Genomic DNA, 8,812 nt, shown 5'->3' with positions numbered 1-8,812 from the left:
TAGTTTGGGGCTAATCCCACAAACCTATTTAAACCCTAGATCTAACAAGTAGACTACTCAGACATAACTAAGTAATTCATAACACAAGATAGGTAAAGAAATTGCATTAGATAGAGAATAGAAAACAAATGGAGTTCAATCACAAATCTCTCAATGATCTCTCCGATCTCTCAAAACCAAATAAAACTCTAGTTTTCTTTCACACTCTCTGCTTGCTTGCTTTCGCTTGCTTGCTTTCGCTTGCTTGCTTTCTTTCTGCTTGCAGTCAAAAACACTTAGGCAGGGTATTTAAGCATTTCCATTAGGTTAAAAACTCGTCAGGGGAAATCTCGTAATTTGGTGAAGTCTTGGTGAACTAGTCGGCTAAACCATTTTGTCCTCGCTATCGATCGACAACACTAGATGTGTATCGATCGATTATAATCTTCAAGTACGCGGATCTTCACAGCTACATCGATCGATAACTCTGGATGAGTATCGATCGATTCTTCTCTGAATGTTGACTTCCAACATGGTCTTGAATGGTCAACTCGGGTATATTATCTCTTGTGCTCCAAAATGCTCCAAAAGCATCACTTTATCACGAAACACTCCTGAACCTGAAAACATACCTAAAAGGCTAGAAAACATATTAGTATATAATAAAAATATCATTATACCATGGTAGAAAATGGGTGCAATCTATGGTATATCAACTCTCCCAGACTTACTCTTTTGCTTGTCCTCAAGCAAAAACTAATAGTCTCTGGAAAAGGTTTTAAAATAGTAGGGACTCAAAGATTCAAAACATTGAAGTCATCACTCTATGGATTCGCAATTCATATCTAAACGTCCTAATCACAGAAGTTCATTATGCATTATCCTAGCTTAGCAACCAAATTCATCTAGTCCACAACTTAGCAAATCTTATCTGACTTTCCCCTCTACTAACCTCATTTCTTAACATAAAATAAAAGTGCAGACTTTACCTTGGGAGCATCGATCAAAGGACACATGGATTCAACTCAAACAAGTATCTGAACACACAGGTAGTCTTCTCTGATCCCTTTCTCCCCTCATCTCTCTTCTCTGGATCTCTTATTAGTTTCAATTTCAATAGGTTTTGATGCCAACAAAGGTCATCTAGTCTATCTTATTGACATTGCAATTGTAACTCATACATTTTGACAAAGTATAGCGAATAATGGAGTCACAGGTAATTTACCTATCCCTCGTTTCCACAATGTGTGATCATCCCTGAGATTTAGAATAATGGGATCGCAGGTAATTTACCTATCCCTCTGCCTCTCAAGAAATCATTTCAATATTTTATAACATAAACTTAGATCTTTGAGATGCCGAAAAGAGAGAAGGAAGGGAACCAGAAACACAAAGACTTTTTACCTTCCAGACTTGTAGGAGGATTCTGATCCAGTGATTACCAAACCCCAAGACATGCAAATAAAGTCAGTATTAGTGTTAGAGGTCAGCTTCGGTTCCTTCAAACAATCTCAGAAAGTGTATATAGGTGACATGTTGATCCACTTTAGCATCTTTAGTATTATCTGCAATCAGTAAATCTAGAATGGTGCTAAAGAGTGGTTAGATAATCAAGTATAAATCAATATCAATGTCCCCATTTTAGTACTTATGTGAAAAATAATTTTGAAAACATTTTTAAATAAAAACCAAAATAAAAACACATATTAGTAAACCTCCCCCCAGACTTAAATTACACTGTCCCAGTGTAACACAACCGAAGTGAAGTGAAAAAATAAATCATAAGTACTTAATGTAAAAAGATAGAACGACTAAACCTGACCGCGATGGCATCGATCGATACGTATAGAGATACGTCGATCTTTATTAATGGTCGTGTGGTGTCGAGCGATGCGACTTGATTGTATCGGTCGACGGAATCATCATTCTACTTGGGTCTTAAAAATCTGCAAAAACCAAAGCGATAAATAAAAGTAAAAATGTAACAAAAACTTAAAAATAAAATAAAAAAACCTAACAGTGGGTTGCCTCACACTCAACGCTTTGTTATAGTCATTTAGCCTGACTTTGGTGGTGTGTGATTCAGTTGGTACATAAACTGCTACTTGTTGGACAACAAGCATCAACTTCGTGTCTCCTTCTATCAAACCATGTGGCAATGAAGCTTCTTGGGGCATTACCACTTCTGAGCTGTTTCTCATCCATCTTGAGGATGACATCTGTGAGATTCCTCAGACTTCTTTCAATTAGTTCAATGCTGCCTACATTCCTGTAGATGGTGTTGTATGTGTATTCTGACAGCTCCTTTAGTTCCTTCTGCATAGCGTTGATCTTGTCATGTATCAGTTGATCTCGGTCTGTCAAGGACTCGGTGTCGATCGATGCTACAACGTGCGTCGGTCATTTCGCTGGGAGTTCTGTCGGTCGATCTAGTGGTAACTGTGTCGATCGATTCTAAAAGCTGTCCTTGGTACTCAAGAGTTCTTTGAATAGCAAGTATCTCATTCTTCAGTAGACCAGTAGCTCTTCATAAGTAGGACACTCTTTCGTTGAGAGGGTCGTCAATGTCATCGCATCTCCTGTTCAGCCTCTCCTCCATAGCATCCATAGCTTTGTATAGCTTATGTTTGATCTGATCAACTTCTGCTGCTGTGCATGCAGTCTGCGCTGGTGGTTGCTGGGTGTCGATCGATAGAGGTCTAATCCTGTCGATCGATGTCGCGTTTCTACCACATAGACCAAGGTGGTCCTGAACTATGCCAATGTCTTGTTGTAACTCGTTCATCTGTTGTGATAGTGTGTTCAGGTATCGCATGATAGGTAAAGTGTAGTTGTTGTGCTTTTCCTCATACGATTTCATCCTTTCTTCCATTTCTGCGAACCTTATGTCGATCGATGGTGAAGATGGTGTGTCGATCGATGGGACAGTATCATTCTGAGCCTGACCTTTCTCGCAAATTGTTGCCAACTCTTGCTGTAGAAGATCAATCCTCTTGCTTAACCATTCGACATTGTTGTTGAGAGGGATGTAGACGTCTTCAATCAGGGTGTTGATGTAAGCAATCTCCCATTCATCTCTTTTAAGTGATGAACATTCTGGTTGGTTGTTGGATGTAGTCAGGCCGATATCGATCACCCTATTTGAAACTTTTAGGAATACAAAAACAATGATTATATACCACCCCAACAATATTAAAAAGCATATGCGACACCTACTAATATGATATATACATATAAAAAATGTTTACCTAATTTAAGGAGTAGATGTCAAGTATTATGACCAGATATGTGTCGAAATTAAAAAAAAAAATGAATTCAAAGTAAAAGAAAAATCCCATAATCTAAATAAATATAGATTAAATATTTGTATAGTGTTTTCAGAAAAAAAAATTATAGTGCAAAAGAACACCACACTATACAACAATCATACAAGGAACACATAAAGATCTGACATGATAATAGATGACTTAACATAAGACAAACGACTAAAAATGAACAATGCTCCATTCAAACAATCATAACTATTGTATATGAAATTTATTCAACAACGACTTTTATGCTCAATCTTCTAATAATTAGCAAAAACTCACGGATATAGGATAATAACAAAGAACATACAATGAACCTTCTATAAATTAATAATGTTGCGACCAAAACTATATTTTTTTATTAATTTATAGAGATTATTAATTTTTCGATATATTAATTGAACTAAAAACTCAATTTAGAACTACAAAATTATATTAATTTATAGAGATTTTAGTGTATATTAATTTATCGAGTATTAATTTAAAGAGGTTATACTGTATATATAACCAAACTACCGAACCTGAAAATAAATATAAAACAATATCATTTAACAAATATAAAAGACGCTCAGTGAAAATATACAGTAATACAATTATATACATCACATAGCCCATAAAATATAATCAATATAGTATTAATTATTCTAACATAATTAGATATACATAAATATAATAGTGATAGTTAAAAAAAAAAACAAAATTGTACATCCATAATATTGTTAGGTTAAAATGTATTCTTCACATATTGTGATGTAAAGAAATGTATATTAATTTATACTCATTATTAAGATTTAATACATGGTATATACAGAAAAATATAAAAATGAGTAAGAAACTCCTAAGATTTTTTTCCTGCGATCTACTCATTGATTCAAATTAATACATGACTCTACGCAAACAGTAATAAAATATATGTATAACATGGTTTATTTAGTCACCGCATACAATGTATGTAAAGTTTCAAATATAAGAATATATATTAAACCTATAATATAATTATTTAAAATTTACATCCCGCCCGTAGGGCGGGTCGGCCCTAGTATATATATATAAAGAAGAACAAACAATGGTGGAAGGGCAGAAGACATGCAAGAGGACGCCTAGCTCAGGGGCAAGAGCTTGTATGAAGGATGATAATTGCCGGTTTTGCGTCGTAGTCGAGAAAACAATACGTGGTACATGCGATTATAAATTCCCTAGGCGCCAGTGTTTCTGCCACTTTCCATGTTAATCAACAGCGCCGTGCAAAGACATTTTTATGCCCTATGCCAAATAAGTATTATATAACAATATTTTATTAAATTGTTTTTGATAAATAATATTAAATAATTTTTAAAAAAACTTGTATAGAATTAAAATAAATGTTGACTATTTATGTTTTAAGCATAAATATAAAGCTATACATACAAAATAGTTTTTTTAATATAAACTATTTTATATATAGCTGTAAAGTAGGCTTTAATGAATAAATAAAGAGAAAGAGATAGTTAAAAAGAAAAAATAAGGGTAAAAAAGAAAATGACACTGTATAAAATTACATATACATTCAAACAAGGCAGAAAAAAAATCAATGTGAATATGCTTATAATTAATTTACTTTTAAAATTATTTTTAGTTATAACTATGCCCAATTGATATAGCTAGGCTCAAATAAAAATGCTTATCAAAGAAGTTTATTTTCAGATAAACCAAACTTGTAAAATAATTTATGTGTAATTATTGCCTGTAAATTTTCTAATATTTTTTATTTTGACATAAACGAATGTTCATATCTGCCTTACTATCCACGGCAATGTTAATCAACCCAAAATTTTTGATTTGGCGTTAATGCATTTATGTTAACTTTTATGTACGATATAAAATTATTTCATCATGACAATGGGACGAGCACTACACGTGGCATCTGATGCATCAATATTACTGGGTGCATCATGCTTCTTTCTTTCATATCAACATTTTTCTTTCCATTTCTTTCCCATTCTAAACTTTGAACCAACTATTACAGAGACAGATTCACTAACGGTTGTGCTAAGCCAGACCAAGGACAACCTCGTCGTCCTACTCTAAACAGAATAAACTCTTAATCCGCACCATTTTTCTCGAACTCTTTTTGGTTTGAATTTTGTGGCTCTTCTCATATATGTGGATCTCTGTTTATGGCCAATATGTTCACCAACATTATTGAGGCATATGAAACATTGTATCATGCGACAATGCAAGCCTCTCAATTACTTTTATCTTTCACAAATAAATTTATTGTGCAATCTATACATTGAAATTAACATACTAAGAGCATCATTATTCCAAGGTTCTTACTCAAAAGTTCTTAAAAACATATATATGTATGTATATATTATATATGCATATATAATGCAGGGTTCTTAGCTTTTCCAAAATTCCAACCGAAAAGTTCTTAAATAAGAAACTTTCGGTTGGGTTTTTCCATAAAGCTAAGAACCGTACATTATATACGCATATATAATATATACATACACATATATGTTTTTTAAGTTTCAGTTTTCTGATTCTTAACCACAACTTCTAATAGATACTGATAACTCCATGTCTTTGTATCGTGCTACATCACTTCATTGCAGTTTCTAAGAAACTGGCCTTCCCCAAAAGCAGCATGAACCAAAGGGTCAGTCTTCATTTCTACAGGCTTATCAAGAAACCCATTCTTTTTCCAGTTCATAAAAACTGCAGTACCCTCGAACCCAGCTACGCTCAAGTCGACGACAATTGTTACAGTCACAAGATCAATTTTCACACGTCTCTTCCCTATCTCAAATAGTAACAGTTCAATTCTCTTAAAATCCCCCATCTTCAAGTAAGCTAAAAGAACAATATTAGCAAAAGTTGTACTCCAAGGAATTCTCGCTTCGTTCATCTCTTTTTCAAGGTAATCCAAAACATTCCGACTCACAAGATATGCTTGACATAGACCCCTCAGACACCAAGCCAGATCGCTCCTCCGAATGCCACATCACAAATCATCGAACCTCGAGAACATGAGTTTATCAATGTAATCACACGTTAACCTCCTAACTAACTCCTCATCCAAACAAATCCCAAACATCAGAATCTTGTCATACGTTTCCTCCATCTTCTCCAACACCCCAAACTCTGCATAAGCTCCAAGCATCGACACCAAAGTAACAAGGTCCAGAGTCATCTTCCTCGACATCAAGCTCTGATACATCCTCTCCAACCTCTTAAGAACCCTCCTCGAGCGAACTCGCACACGAGTAGATTATAAGTAATGTGGTCACGAGCACAACCCTCGGCTTCCATTCTCTTGACGCACGAAACAATCTCACCGTACCGTTGCCACTTACCGTACCCTTCAATCAGCCTGTCGTATGTCTCGGCTTCCAGTAACACACCGTTCTCTTTCATCTGATTCAAGTATAACATTGCTTCCTCGAACTTGCCATTGTCAGCGTAACCGTGGATGATAGACTTGTAGATTCTTAAAGACGGGTTTATCTCATAATCATTAATCATTGATGGTAAAGCTAAAACCTCTTCGTTCATCGATCTTTCCGCACATAGAAGCCTTAAGATCTTCTCGTAGTTAGTCTCGTTGATTCGTGAAGGGTCTAGCCTTTCCACGCATCGATCACCTTAGATTACATTAGAAAATAGAGGTTCTTGATTTTCTTGGATATATATAGGAAGATAAAGTTTTCAAAAATTTTACAGGAAGAATCTCGTGGAGTCTTGAGGAGCGACGGAGGAACCGAATCATGGCGAAGAATTGGTCTTTTCTCCAGTATCCATCCTCTTGAAGCAGCTCTAGAAGCCAAGAACAAGGATGGCTGAGTCTTCGCGGTAGTCAATTGAGAACCGGTGGTGGTGGTTGTCGGAGAGAAGAAAGGTGGGTTGTGTCGAGTCTTCTTCGGTGGAACAATCGAGAGACAGCAGCGACAAGCAGCGGAGGGAAATGATATTAGGTTTAGAGGTAAAGGAAGTGAGAAACCTTGCGTTCGAGTTCCCTAGCGGAGGAGGTAGCTTGTGGAGAAACTGCATTAATAAACATATGTTGAGATATATTAGAACTACTAGTTCTACTTGTTGGAATTACGATATTGTCCATTTTAAGTTTAAAAGGAAAATTCCGCATAGATTTACTTTTTTTTTTCTTTTCAGAAAGTTTTATCCTAATTATAGTTAGACTTCCTTTTATATATTAGACTTTATTTTGTTTAATTTTTGATGTGTGACTTAAATTGATCTTTCACTAGTGATAAAACTTTCTATCTTAAGGATGGAGATACCATGTGAGTTTCAGCAGCTGCGGGTAGATGATTGTTTTTAGGAAGTAGTGTCCAATCAAAAACAAGATTTTATCTCTTGGTTAGCCTTTTCTCGTCTATTTTATCCACTTGAAGTTTAAGAATGCCTCTAATTACCTAAATCATAGATATGTGTTTCAATTCTTGTGGTTAAACTTTATTGTAGGATGAAAAGTAAAAGACTAAACTAGCCATCATGTTATTATAAATAGAAAATAATCTTAGGCTCAGTTCCTCATACAATACGCATAACATACCTTCAAATTAAAAAAAAAGTAAAAAGTAAAAAGTAAAACATAGCATGGCTAAGTTTGCTTCCATCATCACATTCCTCTTCGTTGTTCTAATTATCTTTTCTGCTTTTGGTAAGTATTGACATTATTAAAAAAAAAGTATTGACATTATTATATACATAGCAAATTATATTATTTATTAAATTTCAGATTTTTTGATAATCAACCCTGACATATTTATGCATATATATATATAAAGAAGAACAAACGATGGTGGAAGGGCAGAAGACATGCAAGAGGACGCCTAGCTCAGGGGCAAGAGCTTGTATGAGGGATTTTAATTGCCGGTTTTGCATCGAAGTCGAGAAAGCAATACGTGGTACTTGCGATTATAAATTCCCTAGGCGCCAGTGTTTCTGCCACTTTCCATGTTAATCAACAGCGCCGTGCAAAGACATTTTTATGCCCTATGCAAATAAGTATTATATAACAATATTTATTAAATTGTTTTTGATAAATAATATTAAATAATTTTTAAAAAAACTTGTATAGAATTAAAATAAATGTTGACTATTTATGTTTTAAGCATAAATATAAAGCTATACATACAAAATAGTTTTTTTAATATAAACTATTTTATATATAGCTGTAAAGTAGGCTTTAATGAATAAATAAAGAGAAAGAGATAGTTAAAAAGAAAAAAAAGGGTAAAAAAGAAAATGACACTGTATAAAATTACATATACATTCAAACAAGGCAGAAAAAAATCAATGTGAATATGCTTATAATTAATTTACTTTTAAAATTATTTTTAGTTATAACTATGCCCAATTGATATAGCTAGGCTCAAATAAAAATGCTTATCAAAGAAGTTTATTTTCAGATAAACCAAACTTGTAAAATAATTTATGTGTAATTATTGCCTGTAAATTTTCTAATATTTTTTTATTTTGACATAAACGAATGTTCATATCTGCCTTACTATCCACGGCAA

General features: G+C 34.1%; 1 pseudogene; it reads right to left on the bottom strand.

Annotated features, from left to right (window-relative positions):
- Nucleotides 1-5,793: 5,793 nt before the first annotated feature.
- LOC130501349 (pentatricopeptide repeat-containing protein At4g14190, chloroplastic-like) lies at nucleotides 5,794-7,386 on the bottom strand (annotated as a pseudogene).
- Nucleotides 7,387-8,812: the final 1,426 nt, after the last annotated feature.

This window comes from Raphanus sativus, unplaced genomic scaffold, assembly GCF_000801105.2.
Source record: "Raphanus sativus cultivar WK10039 unplaced genomic scaffold, ASM80110v3 Scaffold0170, whole genome shotgun sequence".
Taxonomy (NCBI): domain Eukaryota; kingdom Viridiplantae; phylum Streptophyta; class Magnoliopsida; order Brassicales; family Brassicaceae; genus Raphanus; species Raphanus sativus.
Note: the sequence above shows the minus strand (reverse complement) of the source record. Positions and strands in the feature narration are given on the sequence as shown.